The sequence below is a fragment of the Triturus cristatus genome, chromosome 2_2 (assembly GCF_964204655.1).
Source record: "Triturus cristatus chromosome 2_2, aTriCri1.1, whole genome shotgun sequence".
NCBI classification, from domain to species: Eukaryota; Metazoa; Chordata; class Amphibia; order Caudata; family Salamandridae; genus Triturus; species Triturus cristatus.
Genome location: NC_140582.1, coordinates 451,342,786 through 451,360,598, shown reverse-complemented (window position 1 = coordinate 451,360,598; position 17,813 = coordinate 451,342,786). Strand labels below are relative to the sequence as shown.

Here is a 17,813-nt window from a genome sequence, read left to right as displayed (position 1 = left end):
TGTTACCTAAAAAAAACAGGAATGCTTGAATTGAATGACTGCCTCTTTTACAAAAAAGAACTTTATTCAAAGGTTTCTTGGCCTGTCAAGTAAGCAAACAGCCCGTGCAACAACAGTTCCTAATTGGCTGGTGTTTTCACCAGCGCTCCTTCACCAAAGTTGCACTAACCTGCTGAAAAAATTGTACTTTCCAATAATTTCTGCTTGGAGGCTCTCACAAGATGAAACATTCATTTCGCTTCTGGCCCGGCGACTGACCAAGCTCTAAATGATAGGGTATGTTTAACAAATTGCATGGCATGTCTTCTGAGCGGTGGAGGTGTGAGTAGACATTTTTCTTCCTGGCCTGGAGGCCCCAAGGCTCATTCCACCGTAGCAACACATGAGAACGGACTGACGGGTGAAAATCGATTGCACGAATGTTGCACTGCACATAAAATGTGTGAGTGACGCATGTGGACTAAAGGCTGAAGGATAGTTATTTGCTGACACTCAACGCGTCTCCCATGCTTGCAATCCCAGCTAGCTGCAGACGTTCATGGCCTTCCCTATGGGATTCACTCAGGGTCGCACACATTTTAGGCTAATTATCAAAGCTGAAATGCGGTTTTATTACTCACTACGTTGCTCATTTGTTACTGTAGTGCAGTGCACACGCCGACAATCGAAACTCATTGTGACCGAGGTCGCCAGACATTTAGGGGCAGATTTACAACTTCTGGCGCATCTCTGCTAATCAGTAGGGATGCGCCAGAACAGTTGCGACACGCCAAACCACCCGTGCGCCGCATTTACAATGCGGCGCACCGTGGCGCACGGATGGGCAGATGCGTGTCGCATACCCCGGCGGACAGGCGGCGCATTGCTGGAGTCACGTCACAAGCGCGACGCAACTTCAGCAAGGCTCGGGGTGCCCCTATGCCTAACGTGCTGCGTCAATCCTTATGCCTGCTTCAAGCAGGCATAAGGTTTTGACGCAGCGGGGTTGGAAAAGTGACTGAATGAAATCTTGTAGATTTCACTCAGCCACTTTTCCGAGGCGTTCCTGCGCCGGAACGCCCCCCCGTGCCGGAACGCCCACATGTGCCGCAGGGCTTTACAACGTGACGCATCTCCTTAGATGCGTCATGTTGTAAATACCCCGCAGCATGGCACTGGCTTTGCGCCGTCGCTGCGTCACAAAAGTGACGCAACGGCGGTGCAAATGTGGCCTACAGGGCTTGTAAATCTGCCCCTAAATCTGTATTACGCAGACGTGAAATGGGTGTATTTCAAGGTTCCACAGTTGCACACCAATGTACGTTGAACTTTGATATCAATGTTGATCTGATTTTAGGCGTGCTGGTCGGAAGCACCCTCTATCCAGAGGTGCCAAATAGAAGTTAGAAAAGTAGCTACATGCCGAATGACAAGTAGTTCTCAAAAAGCACAGTCAAGGATGCAAAGTTTTGCTTGTTGTAATATTTACTTAGTAACGCAATTTACCATGCATTCTTAAAGGTGTCTCTTGTACGACCAAAAATTACTTTGCACTTTCTAATTAACTTAACGAAAGTCACCATTTATTGTTGAATTTGATTTCATTTTTCACACAATTCTTCTGTCGACATTATCCCAGTACGTAAAGTGGTCCCTATAGATTTAGGAACTCCCATGGTCCTTCATCACGGGCGGCGTCATCGTATTACATGGTGAAATTATCAGAACTGTAAATCAAAACAAAATAACTCAGAATTACTACCTTTTTTTGTAGAAGCACAATTGTTATATACCTCATTTATAAAGAAACAACGAGCAATTTAAAAATGTCAAAGAAATACTGAGCAATTTAGAAATGTCAAAGGTATTCCACCAATAAAATGTTACATTCCTAAATCAAACCAGCATTTGCTTACTTATTTTAGTAACTATGGCCCCGATGTCCAAAGCTTCCCGTTTGCATTTCTTAAACAGCAACTCTGTAGGAATCACTATTTAAGAATTGAAAAAGGATATGTACTAAATTTGCATTTCCCTAATAACGATTCTTATAGATTAGGAATCTCTATTAGGGAATCGCAGATAGGAAATGCCATTGCATTCCCGCCAATGGGCAGAATAGGAAATTGTTTGCATTTCCTAAATTGCGATTTCCTAATAGGAAATCTCAATTTTAAAAAAGCAAAGCCAAGAATGCCTTTGGGCATAGGGCCCCCTGGCGGCTCCCCGAATTTCCTAGTGCACATGTAAGTGCACATATGCCCTAGGAGCATATGTGCACTTCATGTCACATTAAAAAAATGCATGTTGATGGCAATAGCATTGCCTAAAGCCAGATTTGCATTCAGGAAATGCTAAGTACATGTGCTTTAGCAAAGCAAAGCCAAGAGTGCCTCTGGGTATAGGGCCCCCTGGCGGCTCCCCGAATTTCCTAGTGCACATGTAAGTGCACATATGCCCTAGGAGCATATGTGCACTTCATGTCACATTAAAAAAATGCATATTGATGGCAATAGCATTGCCTAAAGCGAGATTTGCATTCAGGAAATGCTAAGTACATGTGCTTTAGCAAAGCAAAGCCAAGAGTGCCTCTGGGTATAGGGCCCCCTGGCGGCTCCCCGAATTTCCTAGTGCACATGTAAGTGCACATATGCCCTAGGAGCATATGTGCACTTCATGTCACATTAAAAAAATGCATGTTGATGGCAATAGCATTGCCTAAAGCCAGATTTGCATTCAGGAAATGCTAAGTACATGTGCTTTAGCAAAGCAAAGCCAAGAGTGCCTCTGGGTATAGGGCCCCCTGGCGGCTCCCCGAATTTCCTAGTGCACATGTAAGTGCACATATGCCCTAGGAGCATATGTGCACTTCATGTCACATTAAAAAAATGCATATTGATGGCAATAGCATTGCCTAAAGCGAGATTTGCATTCAGGAAATGCTAAGTACATGTGCTTTAGCAAAGCAAAGCCAAGAGTGCCTCTGGGTATAGGGCCCCCTGGCGGCTCCCCGAATTTCCTAGTGCACATGTAAGTGCACATATGCCCTAGGAGCATATGTGCACTTCATGTCACATTAAAAAAATGCATGTTGATGGCAATAGCATTGCCTAAAGCCAGATTTGCATTCAGGAAATGCTAAGTACATGTGCTTTAGAACACGCAAAATCCTTATTTGCGATTCCTAAATCGCGGTCGTAATTTGCTATTTCTAACAGGTAGAAATTGCAAATTGCAACCGGTTTTGGTCCTTTGCACATCTGAAAAGGCCATTTAGCATTTATCAATGGGACGAATGCTAAATGGCTTCGTACATCTGAGCCTATCTGTCTAGATTCTGTTTTCCATCCGTAATGGTGAAGTTACAAACAATTTGGAAGCGTGTTGCAGGATCACAATTAATGTGTGACTGTGTGAACATGAGCACAATGGGAAAACCCAGGTTAAGTGAACCCCTGACACTGGCTTAAAGTTTGGCAAATTCACACTGCTCTAGGGTTGAACTGCGATGAATATGGTCTGGGATTTGGTAAAGAAAGAGCTCTGAAGAATTTGCTGTGTAAAGGTGCATAGAGTATATCTGCTAGTAGCAAGTATTATCGATGTTTACAGCATCAGAGCGCTTGTACATAGCCTCCAAATGCTTGAGATCCTTCGGAAAAACAGCCTCCTTTAGAAATTGGAGGATTTTAAGTTCCCTCCAATCTCTAAATGAGGCTCTATAGGGCTTATTTACAAGCTCCTTGCACCGCCGGTACGTCATTTTTTCCCATATTGAAAGTGACACGCCAGCGGCGCAAGGGGCTTGTAAATAAGCCCCTATGTATTTTCCATATTTGTAGTATCTCTGTCTTCTGTTTCTCCCTATCAATGTTTGCGACTCCCCTTGTCTACTTTTCTTTACGCACCTCCCTATTTTTATGTACCTGGACAAACTATGGTTATCTTTACACAATACAGACCAATTGGATGACGATGTTTTTGACAGCACACGTGACTGTAGCTGGGTCCTGTATCTGTGCCTCCCATGTCTGTTTTTCCCAAGCCAGTGTTTTCCATCTCCTGTTTGTGGCTACCGAAGCAATTTTTGTCTCATTCTTGAGGTCTCTCCTTGAGGTTTCTGGTGGCAAAGATAGGAGCTTGGGGGGCGGAAAGCCTGGTCAAGATATTTCCTGACCTTAATACAATTTCACTGTCAGCTGCGAGGTTAGTATAGAGGGGACTATGTGAAAAGTGAGTTGTTAAGTGGCTGGATGTTTAGGTGCCAGACTTGGGTCAAGTAAGCAGGGATGACATGGTTGAAGGTCAGAGCAGCTTACAATGGAAGTGTTTAGTGTCGAGCCCAGGTTAAAGAGTGAGTGGAGAGCAAAGTCAGCCTCATTGCCCTCCTGATACAGGGTAATAAAGTGATAAATTGTTCTTGAGCTGATCACAATATTTAAGTAATGGGACATTTATTACCTTTAAAGGTCTTGCATTTTAGCACATGCCCATAATTCATTAGTTCTGATCATTAATGCACCAAGAAAGAATTCAGTTTAAAATATAGCCTTATAGTGTATTCACGAAGACTATACCAGTTGCTAAAGGCCCTGAACCTGAGTTATGGGCCCGAGTTTACGATGTGTAAGTCATAATCCGTGGGTCCACTGGATGAGCCAATAAAATATTCATATTTTACTAACCATATATAAATATATTGTTCAGTTAAATAGCAAATATGTACTTTTTTTATATATTAAAGCAAACGAATACCAAACATAGTAAATGTCTGATTGAAATCAGCTCGTATAGCTCGAAACCATCTTCAAAAGTTTAACTGGAAAATAAGATGAGTACCCTGGGGTATTTAGCGCTTCTTTGTGCTCTTTTTCTAAGAAACCTATTTACACTTTTTGACACTGACACCAGAAAAGAAAGAAACAAGGTGTGCTTTTTAATACATGTATCAAATTTACCATTCATCATTTTTTTTGCTATGTTCGTTATAATTTTTGACTAAAGGGTATATCTCTGAAGTTAGCTTCGCAGCACAAACACTTTTGAGAACATTAAAAAAAGTAAAATATTTTGTGAGGTTTTACTCAGCTATTATAATAGCTAGTTTTTATATATACCACACTCTCACCCAACTGTTTCATCATTAAGCATTATAAATTACTCACAGAATGATGGCTAGAGAAAGCTATAGTATGAAGTAGTTCCTTGTTGAATACAAGCAGCCAAGTAGAGGCAGAAGAATGCACACAAACAGGCATGATTGACAAAGTCTCAAGCTAATGGCTGAAAGAGGCTGGTCAAAGAAAGCGAATGAGCACCAAGATCTGTCCAGATATATTTCAAACAGTAGATCTGTTTGAGCGCTGTACTGTCAAAACCCACACCTAAAAAAGGTTTTCCTCTCGATTTTCTTTAAAATCTAGAATGCTGTGCGTTTTCTGAAATGTAGGTCGGAATTATTGAGGCCCTCAACAAATTCAAGATCAGCGGATTAAAATTTAGCAAAAATGTCCCTAAATTCATGCATGTTTGCCAATCAGTTCAGAAAATTCCAGTAATTTGACTGTATTAAGTTGTTTTTACAAGGCATTCTAAGGAGTAGATGAATACAAAGTGGCATCTAGAATAAAAATAGTAGCATATTATTTAGACGTTAGAAACAGAAAACTTGCAAAAAATGAATGTCTTTTTTACATTTTTTGAGCAAAGAATAAACTAGATCCAACCATGCTTTCAGCAGCTCTGACTAACTTAAAAACTGGGGCATCATTTACAAGAAATTGGCATAGGACAGCGCCCCAAGTCTTTTGCTGCACTGCCCTACATCACAAAATACAATGCATTGCAGTGCTTTCAGCCAGCGCCGGCGCACAATTTGATGCCTAGCGTCAATGCATAACATAACATTTGTATTTGTAAAGCGCACGTTCACCCAGAGGTCTATTGGCGCTAAACAACAGATGTTCATTGTTACCCAACTAAATGGTACTCGTGTTATCGCCCTCAGATGGATGAAAGGCTGAGTGGACCCGCCGAGATTTGAACCTGTGATAATAAGGTTGAACACAGGACCCTGCAATGGATGCATTAGTCCACTGAGCCACCAGACCCGGCTGGTACCCTTGCACCATGGTGCGTTGTTGACAGGATTTTTTGTGTAGGAAGGTACACCTTCTTGCACAAAATCAATCTAGAGAGGTGTTTTCCTCATTCTTTGCAACACTCATGGAAAGAGGAAAAAATTAGGATAAATGAAAACATTTCTCCTCATTACGCCTGCTCTGGGGAGGTGTAAGGTTTAGGCACTGCCCCAGGTTTACGTGATTTTGTAAATCTGGGGCACCGTCAAAATCCATTAGTGTTGCGTGGGAACACCCACTGCAATACCTATGGAACACCTCCTTGATGCTGAGAAAGGCAAGGCAGCGCTTTGCGCTGCCTTGCTACATATCTATGAGGCCTTGCAAAGCCACGCGGGGTGGCTCTGTGAGGCCTGCGCCACCATAAATAAGCCCCCAAGTTTTTAATGATCTGTCTACTCACCAACCCACCATAGTTTTATCAAAATATCTTCACGTATTTCTACATCCGTAAAAATTGGTCTGCTATCAGACTTTATTTATGGCACTTAATTCATAGGATCATATGACCACCAAGATTTAACTCAATGTAACAACTACAGTCCTGTTTCCGTCACATGGTAAGCATTTTCACTTGGGTTAAGCAGATTATACCATGACAGCATGATAAGGGTGAGCACTCAGCCTTCTCTAAATGTGGTCATAGAACACATTTAATTAGGCCTTTCCCTACTTCTTGCCAATAACACTATGCTTCTCTAAACGCGCTGATTCTGTAATTAATAATTTGGAGGTAAGTCTCCATTGCATAAATGTAATGCCTCAAATATAAACTATTGTTTCTTCCCTTCATACGAAGAGAGACTGGCTACTGAGCAATTAAGATTAGTATTCGAAAAGAAAATATCTTCTTGTACAATCCCTCCACATAGGCACCGGGACATCACCTCATGAGTCCCCTTTATTCTCTCTCCAATTATCCAGTGCCCCTGCAGGTGATCATGTGTAACCAGGAACCCTGCAGACCCTCCATAAATTATTGTCACAATCATAAATCTTGGTTTTGCTCCCAGAGCAAGTTATTTCAAAAGGTTTTCTTCCTGCCCTGTCTAGATGGCCGGGTGAATAGAATTTCTGTATTAACAGCACAAAAAATATAAATTTTACACACTCTACCCCAGAGTTTGCATAATTGTTTTTTATTTAATTTTTCTTTATTTTATGTTTCAAAGCAAGAGGTTCAATACTTAACATGAAATTAAAATTTAGAGAATAAGTGGATGGCTTCTTTTGTGTTCTAGTCTAGTGTGTATTAAGTAATAAGCGTAAACCGTCCTGGTTGCTCTGTATTTCTCTCCAGTTTTCAAAATGCTCAGATGTTTCATCCTAAAAATACTTGTTATATCAACATTACAAATGAACTCATATATCTTTCTCAGAACATCAGGAAATACTTGCTGACTGGCTGTCTTGGATCATGGAACAAACTTGAGTTACAAGTTAGCAAAATGAAGGGGAACGTTTTTCCAGACACAAGGTCCTATACTCTTGAATTCTTTACTTTGTGCTTTGAGAGCGGGTCCTAGCCTCCTTAATTTCCCAAAACTCATTAAAACTTGGGGGCATATTTACAAGTAGTTGGAAAGTGGGTTATTGGTAGGGGCAAATGTAGGTACGCCACTGGCAATAAGGCCACTAACACATGATAGGACTCAGCATAGGTCTTAGAAAATTATTCCTATGCTCAACCCTTGGAAACGTGGCTGCGAGCAGACAGGCTTAACTTCAAAGACAGGTGTGTAAAGCATTTAAAAACACCATTTCAGTCAATATTTAAGACACAACACATAATAAAAATCCAACACCAATTTATAAAAATAGGAAATATTTATATCTTTTAAATGAAACAAAAACGACAATAATTCAATGTGGGGACCCGGAGATATGAATTTTCAAAGATTTAATAATATATAGCACTTAGAAGATTACAGTACCATATTATGATACCTCCTCGCGATAGACCGGGGCAAAGTCAAAGTTTCAGGCTGGGCGCGATAGAGCCCTGAGCGGCTACAGCTCCCGGCAGGTCCCGGTCTCAGTTTCTACCTTCACACTTAGAAACTTTTCTGGAGCTTTTCTTCCAGAGGGTCCTCAAAGCTCCCAGCCAGTCCAGATCGGGTGAGGGTTCGCCGGCTTGACTTGTGACGAGGTCCCAGTCAACTTCCCTGGAGCGGACTTAGAAAATATTTCAAGATTGCTTCAGCGGGACAACCCAGGAATCCAGACCGACATGCGATGGCAGGCAGGCGGCATGGCTCTCGCGGTTGCTCCCGGTCACCTTTTCTACGAGCGGACTTAGAAACGTTTCTGGAGCTTTCTCTCGCGGGGTCTCTTGATGCTCCTCATGGATCCGGCGAGGGTTCGCCGGCTTCAGATTTCTTCTAGTCCAGGTCAATCTCTGGAAGTTGGACCCATGGAGCTTTTCGCGGGACGAACCTGGATGGCTTGGCCGGCTCACGGTTAAAGGCAGGCGGCCTGGCTGACCAGGTTGAGTTGGTCCCTCTATGGAGCTTTTTTCCAAAGTTGCTCCAAAGTTCTCCAAACTTCTTGAACTTCTTCCTGAAGTTCTTCAAGGGGTCCCAAAGTGTCTCAAACTTACTCCAAGGGTCTGGAAGCTCCAAGATGGTCCTTGAAAGTTCAGGATGTCAGTTCCCACAATCCACTGGTACAAAACTCTTACAGATCCACTGATGGTTCTCCAAGGTGTAGATTTAGTTGGTGATGTTCCAGTTGAGCTCTTTTAACCTTTAGCTTTCAGGGAGTCCACTCTTCAGTTCTTTTTCAGCAAAATAATCCACAGGGTTGTAGTTTGAGATGGTGCAGTTTTCAGAGGTCAGGCCTTAGAAATCTTTGCACAGCAAAACTTCTCAACAGGGCACATCTTGCTGCAGTAAGTTTCAAGCAGCAGATCTGGAGGGCTCTGCCCCTCTCAGATACTTATTCCAAGTTCTCTGGGTCATGCAGGAGGTCACTTCTGACGAATAGGAGCACGGTAACTCCTCAAAGTTAGGACCACATCCAGTAGAGTGTGGCATTGTTTTGTCCCAGAGTGCATCAAATCTTCCAAATCCATAATGGCCGGTTTTTCCAGCAAGGAGGTAAGAGCTCGCTAAACACACCCCTAGGATGGCTAATTTACTTAGACTCTCCCCCCTGCATCTGCTCATATCTTCCTTAATTCTACCATCTGCCTAAGGTGGGAAGTTCAGAGTTGTAAATGACAATGGTCTCTACTCTCCCCTTTGAAGAGCATAGTTTACGACTCCGCCCTTGGCCTGGCATTCCCATGGAACAGCACACTGCCCTGCCAGCAGAGCTGGTTAACCCCAGGGGAACTTTATCACCTCTTCAAGGCAGCCTGGTTAATCCACTTAACTCTGATCCATCAGGGCAGACCACTGGAAGGCTGAATTTGGACTTACAAACAAGAAAGTCTTATAACTTCTTGTAGGTACACTTTAGGAGAAATTCAACAATATTATAATGTTGGATTTATTAATACCATTCTGGGAAGTCTTTGAATGGCATTTCTATCCCTCTCCTATCAAGAGTTATTAATCAATAACTTCCCACCATTTTAACCTATGTAACAGGGGATTTGCAATGGGAAAAATGACTTGGGCCATTTTTCCAGCACCAGGACTTACAAAAACATATTTTATAAGTCCTTGTCTTATATCTACAGGAATCCCACCCCATGTGCAAGTAGGGGAGACTTTAGGGTTTCTGAATCTGTAGAAATATGGCAGATTCACCCTCTACAGTGGTCCTAGAATCAAAGTCGAATTTGAGCAGCGCTTTACCACAATGTGGGGAGTGAAATGTGAAATTTCACTACTATACCCAGGCATATAAAAACTCTTTTTATAAGGGTGTACCTTATAAATATCTGACCCCCACCCCTTGGATACCTAGGGGAGACCCTGGGAGTCCCTAATATGCAGAAACATGATGGGTTATCCATTTTTAAGTGCCCCAAACACCAAAGTCGAGTTTGGGCACAATTTACTTTATAAAAGCAGTCCTGGCACCCAGTGCTGCTTTTAAACTGACCTCAGGCTTCAGCAGTGCACACATGAAAGTGCAAAAAGAGCTGCTGGCCTTTAAACTACCATGCCCCAGGTTACTAGGGACTTCTAGGTAGTTTCAATCCCCCTGCCCTATTATATGCCAGGGGCTTATAGGGTAGGTCATGCCAATCACAGGGGAACCCCACCATACCAGTGTGTACCCTAGTGTACGTAGGTGTTTTAACTGTATTCTAATGTATTTCTTTCAGCATAGCACTGGCCGTTGGCCTGGTTAGGCAGATTCCAGAGTCAGAGTCAGTTACCACCAGCATCAGTCAGCAAAAAGTTGGGGGGTGCCCAGGGCACAGGATGACTTTGCAACACAAGGGCTTATCGCTTTTGATGGTGTTCTGATGGCAATAAGCCCTTCGCCTTATTTACAAGGCAGCGTTAAGGCACTTAACGACGTGGTCTAACACCACCTTGTAAACAGGGCCTCTTTTCTGCCGCAACACTTATTGTTTTTGACGCTGCCCCCTATTTACGAGGGTGGCATAAATATCGGGCAGTGCCAAAATATGACCAGGGAAGCCTGGTCTTAACCTGGCAAAAAGAGGAGAAATTACTTTCTCCTCATTTTCGCTGTTTCGATGTGTAATGCATTATGCAGCACACATAGAAACAGCAAATCACCTTTAGTGATTGTTCATGCGCATAAAAAATCATTTTAAAATGACGAGTTGCAAATTCTATGTGTGCTGCACAAAGCAGCACACATAGATGCTACAAATCGCCATTATGGATTGTTTATCTGCAGCAGTAGCGTAACAAAGGCCCCTGCAGGGCAGGACGCCCTGAGCTACAGGGGCCCTCTCAGAACAGTAACCTGGCCTGAGAGCTCCTGAGTGAGTCCAGAGGGAGGCCCCTCCATGTAATTTGCAGGGGGGCACCCTCCTGTTTCGTTACACCACTGATTTGCAGGATCGGACACTTTCCTGCACATGAACAATCATTCCCTGCAACACAGACAACCTTGCACTATGTTGCAAGGTTGCTTGCATTGGCACTAGGCAGCTAGATTTAGTGCATGCGCTAGGGAAAACACAGGAGTGTGATGAATTCTTGTGACTATGGTGCATCCATGCGTTTGTAAACTGATGAAGCACGGCGTTAGCAATTTTGGAGCTACACCGCACTCTGCCAGTTTATTGTAAATATGCCCCTTGGTTACTTGCACTATAGTGACCTACACTTGGCCTGTATTCACAATTTTCTCTAAATGAAAAAGACTCTGTACTACGAGTGACAGTGCCCTATTTAAGAATACCTAAATTAGGGGGTCATTAGGATGGCAGGCGGACTTTCGTCTGTCCGCCATCCAATCGTATTTGGGACGGCCCGCTACATGGCGCCAGTCTCACAGGGCAAATTAGAATGCGACCGCCACCGCTCTGCAGCACCTGCCACAAGCCAAAACAGATACCCCATACATATCCTTGCACTACGTGGCAGGCACCATGCAGTGCATACCACATGGTGTAGGGGTATGTAGGGGCACCATAGGTGCCCCCCAGGGCCCATGTCCCTGGCCCAGGGGATTAGGGGACCCGCTACAGGTCCCTAAATCTGTTTCTGCCTGCCGTTTTGCTGCGGGTTGACCACTGCAGAACGACCGGTGGAAAGGGTTATTGTAATCAGGCACCGCCGCACTTCTGGGATTCCAGGGAGGTCCGTGTCAGGACCGTACCATTGTCATATGGCGGACGAAAATCCCTAGTATGATGGCCGAAAGACTATGATGAACTGCTGATGTTCTTTGAGGTTAAGTGAGCAGATCCATTATATTGAATCACTGTACTGGTAATATTGTATTTAATGACATAGGGCTTCATTACGATGGCCGAAGGACCGCCACCGACAGGCTGTCAGTGGCGGTACTTCGGCCATCGTAATGAAGCCCTATGTAATTAAATACATAATTACCAGTATAGTGATTTAATATAATGGTTTGCTCACTTAACCTCAAAGAACATCAGCATTTCATCATTAAAGAAGTTTTGCAATTAGCTTTATAATAAGTTGGGGGCAGCTCTTTCAAATGTTATGTGTTATTTAAAGCATTGCTTTTAACAAATAGGTAAAAACACATTTAAAGGTATACCAGTTGATTAGTAGTTTAAAACAAAAATGTGGAATTGGTCACTATATGTTAATAAAAATAACTTTTGGTCTTTCCTTTTTAATACATTTTTTCGAATGGTTGGTAAAAAGCTGTAACATTTTTACTAACTTCTCCCACCTTTTCTAGGCTACAATTTTAGGATTTAATCTCTGAGAGAATCACTCCTCCTGTGTCAACATGCACTAACCTTGCAATGCAGGTCCCACATGAGTGATGAGTGCTTCTGCACATCTTTGAACTCACTGCTAACCATACTCTGACAATAAATAGGTTAGGAGTAGATCTGGCGAAAGTAAAATGGGACAAGAGAGAAACAGAAATACTGGATGTCGTCACACTGACTGGTTGGACAGCTGGACCTGATCTGCATTGCAGGAGTACTGATATCTACGGATAAGACTAGTATTACTAATATACTGACTCTGGACTCTAATCTAACTTCTGATGTTTTTATACAATATACCATTGGCAATCTCTGTATTTCCAATTCTTTATAATTCACTAAAAGATATGAAACACAATTAGAATGTATATAATATATGGAAGTAAGACTCTGAGGTAAGTGGTAACTTTGTGGGGTTTCCATTTCTTCCAATGTAGCTGGTTCATAAGCTGTACCAGGATAAGTGTTCATTAGTGTGAGAAATTGGGTTGTTGGTTGACTGGGGTGTGAGCACTGGTCAAGCAACAGCAACAATCCCTTGTAGGATGAACCACCAGAAGTCACTAAATTAACCTGTGATTATCACTGAATAGCTTGGCACAAAAAGCAGTCAGGCTTAACATAGAAACAATTTGCAAAGTATTTACGCAGCATACTAACAGAAATAACATGAAAACACAACTAAAAAAAAATCCAAAAACCAATTTAGGAAAATAGAGTAAATTTCAATCAATTATGTGACACCAAAGCAACAAAAATCCAACATGTAGACCTGAAGTTATCAATTTTTAACGTTTTTAGTGATATTGCCAACCGCGAACATCTGGTTGCACAAGACTGGGTTAAAGTCGAAAGTTAAGGCTAACAGAGATGAAGTGCAGTTCGGATACAAGAAGTGGATTGAGTGCGGTCAGCCCTTATTTCGGACTTAGCAAAATTTTGAAACAAAAATGTCTAAGAAGGTAGACGTTCAGTGGGGCAAGACTGCAGGAGTGTCTGAGGAGGGAGTCATTCGATGGCTGTGGAGCAAAGCTGTGGTCAAGATTTTTACCTTCGGACTTAATTGCTGAAATGGTAGTTGAAAATCTCCAGTGGGACGAAGTAGAGAGCTGTAGCTGAAGACAGTCCCACGAGGTATACCCCTGAGCGAAGGACCGCTTATAGGGATTTGCTGCTGCGGAGAAGAACGTAGCAGGAGAAGCTGCAAAGTCAATCTGAGGCACCTCGGGCGGATAAGCAAGCAGGTTGATCCCGGTCCTCAGTTTTGGAAATTGGCCATCCCGGGCTCTTTTAGCACCACAACCAAGGGTCCACGAGTGGCTGGAGACCACTAGGGGGTTCATGACCCACTCAGGCTGAGACTGCTGCAGGTTCAAGATGGTGGGTGCTTGTTATGTCTCTCTGGCTCTGAACAAAGGCCAGCAAACTAGCCCATGGAGTCCTTCTGGCAATCCTGTGTGCAGGTGTAGATGCAGGGCTCAACAGGAGGTCAAAGCAGACTCCAGGCAGCAGAGCAGTCCTTCCAGGCACAACAGCAGTCTGGCAGAGTGCACAGCAGGACACATCAGAAGGTGGGCCTCTGTGAGTCCTTCCACAAGTCTAATAGTGAACTGAAGAGTGGGTCTGAAGGGCCTATTTTTATACCCTGGTGCCCTTCCTCTGGAAAATGGGAGACGTTTCTGGAAAAGGTTCTTTGACGTGCATGTAATTCCCTGACTCTCTTGCCCTGGCTCCAAGCTGGCTGCAGTGAAAATACAGGTTGGTAAGCCTTTTGTGAGAAGCTGTTCAGCTACTCAGGTGCTAGTGGGGCTATGCTCAGTTCTGTACCCCATCCTACCAGTTGCTGGCCCATTGTGGCAAACCTAATCCCACAGTTGTGTGACTTTCTGGGAGGAGTTCACAAAGTCTAACTTTCAGCTACACCCAGAAATGTGAGCCAATACAGGCTGCAGACAAAAAGGGCAGGAAAATGTAAACTTTCCAAAACTATGTTTTGTCAGCAGGGTGAGGTCACTATACATTCCAAAATAAAGTAATTTGCCTTTTTTGACACTAATTAACAATTCATTCGATTCATTATAGTGGGTATAAAACTTAATTAGTGAGGCCATTCTTATTCTCTTTCATTTTTCTCTGATTTCTAACAATCACATTCAAAATCCACATGTCATAAACTTTGGAACCCAATGCTAGTTGTGAAACTTAGGTAGTTTTTTTGCCACCACAACATTGAGCATGCTTGCATGAACAATACCTAGCAATCAAATCATGCATTCAAATCATAACCACATAGTTACAAAATACATACAAATGATTCTTCTTTATATTAAAACGTCACATGATTAATGACAATTTTTATGTTGTCCCTGATTTCAATTCTAATATTCAAGGAGTAAGCTTTTCATAACTTGTTTCTGTACTCCTACACAACAAACTAGGGTTTGGAAAAACTGTCTTTATATGGGCTTTTAAGCAGGTACTAGGGTCCCTTTGTCCCCTAGTTGTTTTGCCAACTCTCTAATATTCAAAGTGTTGATGGGTTTTGAACCCAACAATTATGAGTTTGCCTCAAGACCATGAGTGGGTGACACTGTAATCAAAGAAAGGGACATAGTGAGCCGCATGAACGTGGTGGGAAAATAGTTTCTTGAAAAACTCCCATCATACCTTGAACTTACTTTATTTAGTGTTTTTTAGGATGCACTTATGTCTTCATTTGCCTTATTTCTGGTAATGAATTTGGCTCACTGAAAAGGGATTCAAGAAAGTGCAACTACGTAAAAAAGTTCATACATCATAAAAGGTTTTGTAGTTGCTTGTTGTGACACACACATCATTGAGCTTCTCAAAGCTGGCCTTTTGCCTTTTTCTGTTCATGCTTAACAGGTCTATGAACTAATTGCAAGTTATTGTTCAATGTTGTGGTGGCAAAAAGCCTACCTGAGTTTCACAACTGGTATTAGGTTCCAAAGTTTATGACATGTTGGTTTGAATGCCATTGTTATGAATCTGAGAAAAATGCAAGAGAATAAAAATGTGGCCACACTATTTAATGAATCAAATGAGTTGTTAAATAATGTCGGTAAAAGTAAACTTTTGTTGGAACTTTCTATAATTGACACATTCAAAATTCTAATGAAAAATCTGAGTTTACCATTAAAGTGGATTTATCATTAAAATGTCATGGGTATCAAACATGACATATCTACCACCTCTTAATTGGAAATTACACTTATTTCATGTAATAAGGAATCCTCGATGTCATCCTAAGGGAGGGGTCGACCTCACAGTAGGGAATACAAATTTGGAATTTTTTTCACTACCAGGCAATTCAAAACATAAAAGTACATGTCTAAGCTTTTAATTAAACTGCACGCTGCTCTATGGGCTACCTAGGGCCTACCTTTGGTGTGACATATATATTAAAAGGGGAGTTTAAGGCTTGGCAAGGGGTTTTAAATGCCAAGTCAACATGGCAGCGTGACACTGCAGTCAGGCTGCAATGGCAGGCCTGGGACATGTTTTAAGGTGCTACTCAAGTGGGTAGCTCAATAAGTGCTGCAGGCCCACTGGTAACATTAATTTACAGGCACTGGGTATATGGTATACCACTCTACATGGGACTGACAAGTAAATTAAATATGAGAATTAGGTATATGCCGTTCAAACCATGTTTAGGGGAGTGAGCACAAGCACTTTAGCACTGGGTAGCCATGGTAAGTCCTAAGGCCAATGGAAGCAAATTTCCAGCAAAAGTAGAGGCAAAAAGTGTGGGCGATGGCTACCCTAAAACTGACAGGTCTAACAATTATTATCAAACTGTTTGCCTAAACAATCAACAATTACCTTATTTCTGGCATGACTTGTAACAGGTGCTCGGCGTCACCCAATCCACCTCCAGTCTTGGGCATAATGTCCGTCCTGTCAACCCCTTGCTAAGGCTATTGCCACTCAGAACATAATCTGCGCTGAATGACAGGAGTTGTGTTGCTCAAGATTTTGGCTGTCAGATGTGTGTTCCTCAATTCTTAGCTCCCCATTATTAGCACAGTCTATCCTGTTCAAATGGTGGCTCCCCAAATCCATGATTGTATGTTAAATCTGAGTGACAGGCTACAGAGAGGTTCAGGGATACTGGGATTCAATGATCTACTGCACGATTCAAGGATCTTGAGATTTGAGGATATGCTGCAGGATTCTAGGATCCAGCAATCAATAAAAGTCATATTCAGGGTCTGACTAGCTGCTTTGCTTTTCTCCTGTTGATGACGGGAAGACTCTGCTTGGACTCTGCTCTTCAGCTCTGTTCCTGGCTCTCCAGTTGAGATTATCTTAAAGCCAGATGTATAGAACAGACTCCCAGAAGATTTCTGTGTGCTGCACTCCTTGAAATTCCTTCAGCAGCTTTAGCTCAAAGTTTCTCCTTGTATTATTGCAATCTCCTAAAGCTGTCTTCTGAGGACTCACGCTAGTTATAGCTAGGGAGCATTAGATATTACTTATTTGGATGTTGGACTCCTAATAGGCCTCTATACTGTACTTGTGCTGCAACTACTGTCTCTTAGGCATCCACAGTGTTACATTCAGATTCTATGTGAACCTTTTATTTAATCCGTCTGAAGTTGCGTAGCATTAACAAGTGTAATAGGGCATTGGAACAAGACCAATCTCATGACAATTGTTTTGGATCTAACAAGATAAAGATGTGTCTTTGATACCTTGCATGCTTACCATAGATCATCACTTAATAGAGTTAATCTTGTGTGTATCACATTTCCAGTAAAAGTTCCCATTCATTCAAAATCTGTGCAAATGAAAAAGTAATAACAGTAGTCTTGCGTTCTGTTCAGTTTAATAAAGACCTCTTGTGTTCCATTCAGTTCAATGAAGACCTCAATCATGAGAGACTGCAGAAAATCAGAGAGAGCCTACATCTGGTGAGAAGAGCTATGCAACTACACACTCACAATGTCTCATGTGTGCCTTCTCTTATATCCCTATGCCACTTGCTTCCTCTTCTCTGTCAGAGGTGAGTCCAACCTTGGCTTGTTCGGCACTGTTGATGGGAAGAGAGACTGGTGGGTTTTACATTGTCACCCCAGCATCGTTTAGGTCTACAAGTTAATGGGTGAGTATGACAAAAGAATGTATCTGTGAAGGATATTAACAAAGAAATGCAAATAGATTTCATAATCCTAATGGATGTATCCTTGTGAAAACAAACAAAGTGCAATATAAGAAATTATTATCCTAACGGATGATTCTATGTGAAAACAAACAGGTGCAATATAGGAGCTCACAATCCTTAATGACAGGCTTCTGAAATAATGTTCATGTGC

The 17,813-nt window shown here is 42.3% G+C and overlaps 1 long non-coding RNA gene across 1 annotated transcript in view; it reads right to left on the bottom strand.

Moving 5' to 3' along the window:
• Positions 1-1,590: 1,590 nt before the first annotated feature.
• Positions 1,591-17,813, bottom strand: part of LOC146862344 (uncharacterized) — a 171,526-nt gene continuing 155,303 nt past the window's right edge. The window contains exon 4 of the long non-coding RNA XR_014978424.1: positions 1,591-1,706. This is a non-coding gene — a long non-coding RNA (uncharacterized LOC146862344). The remainder of the gene's footprint in view (positions 1,707-17,813) is intronic.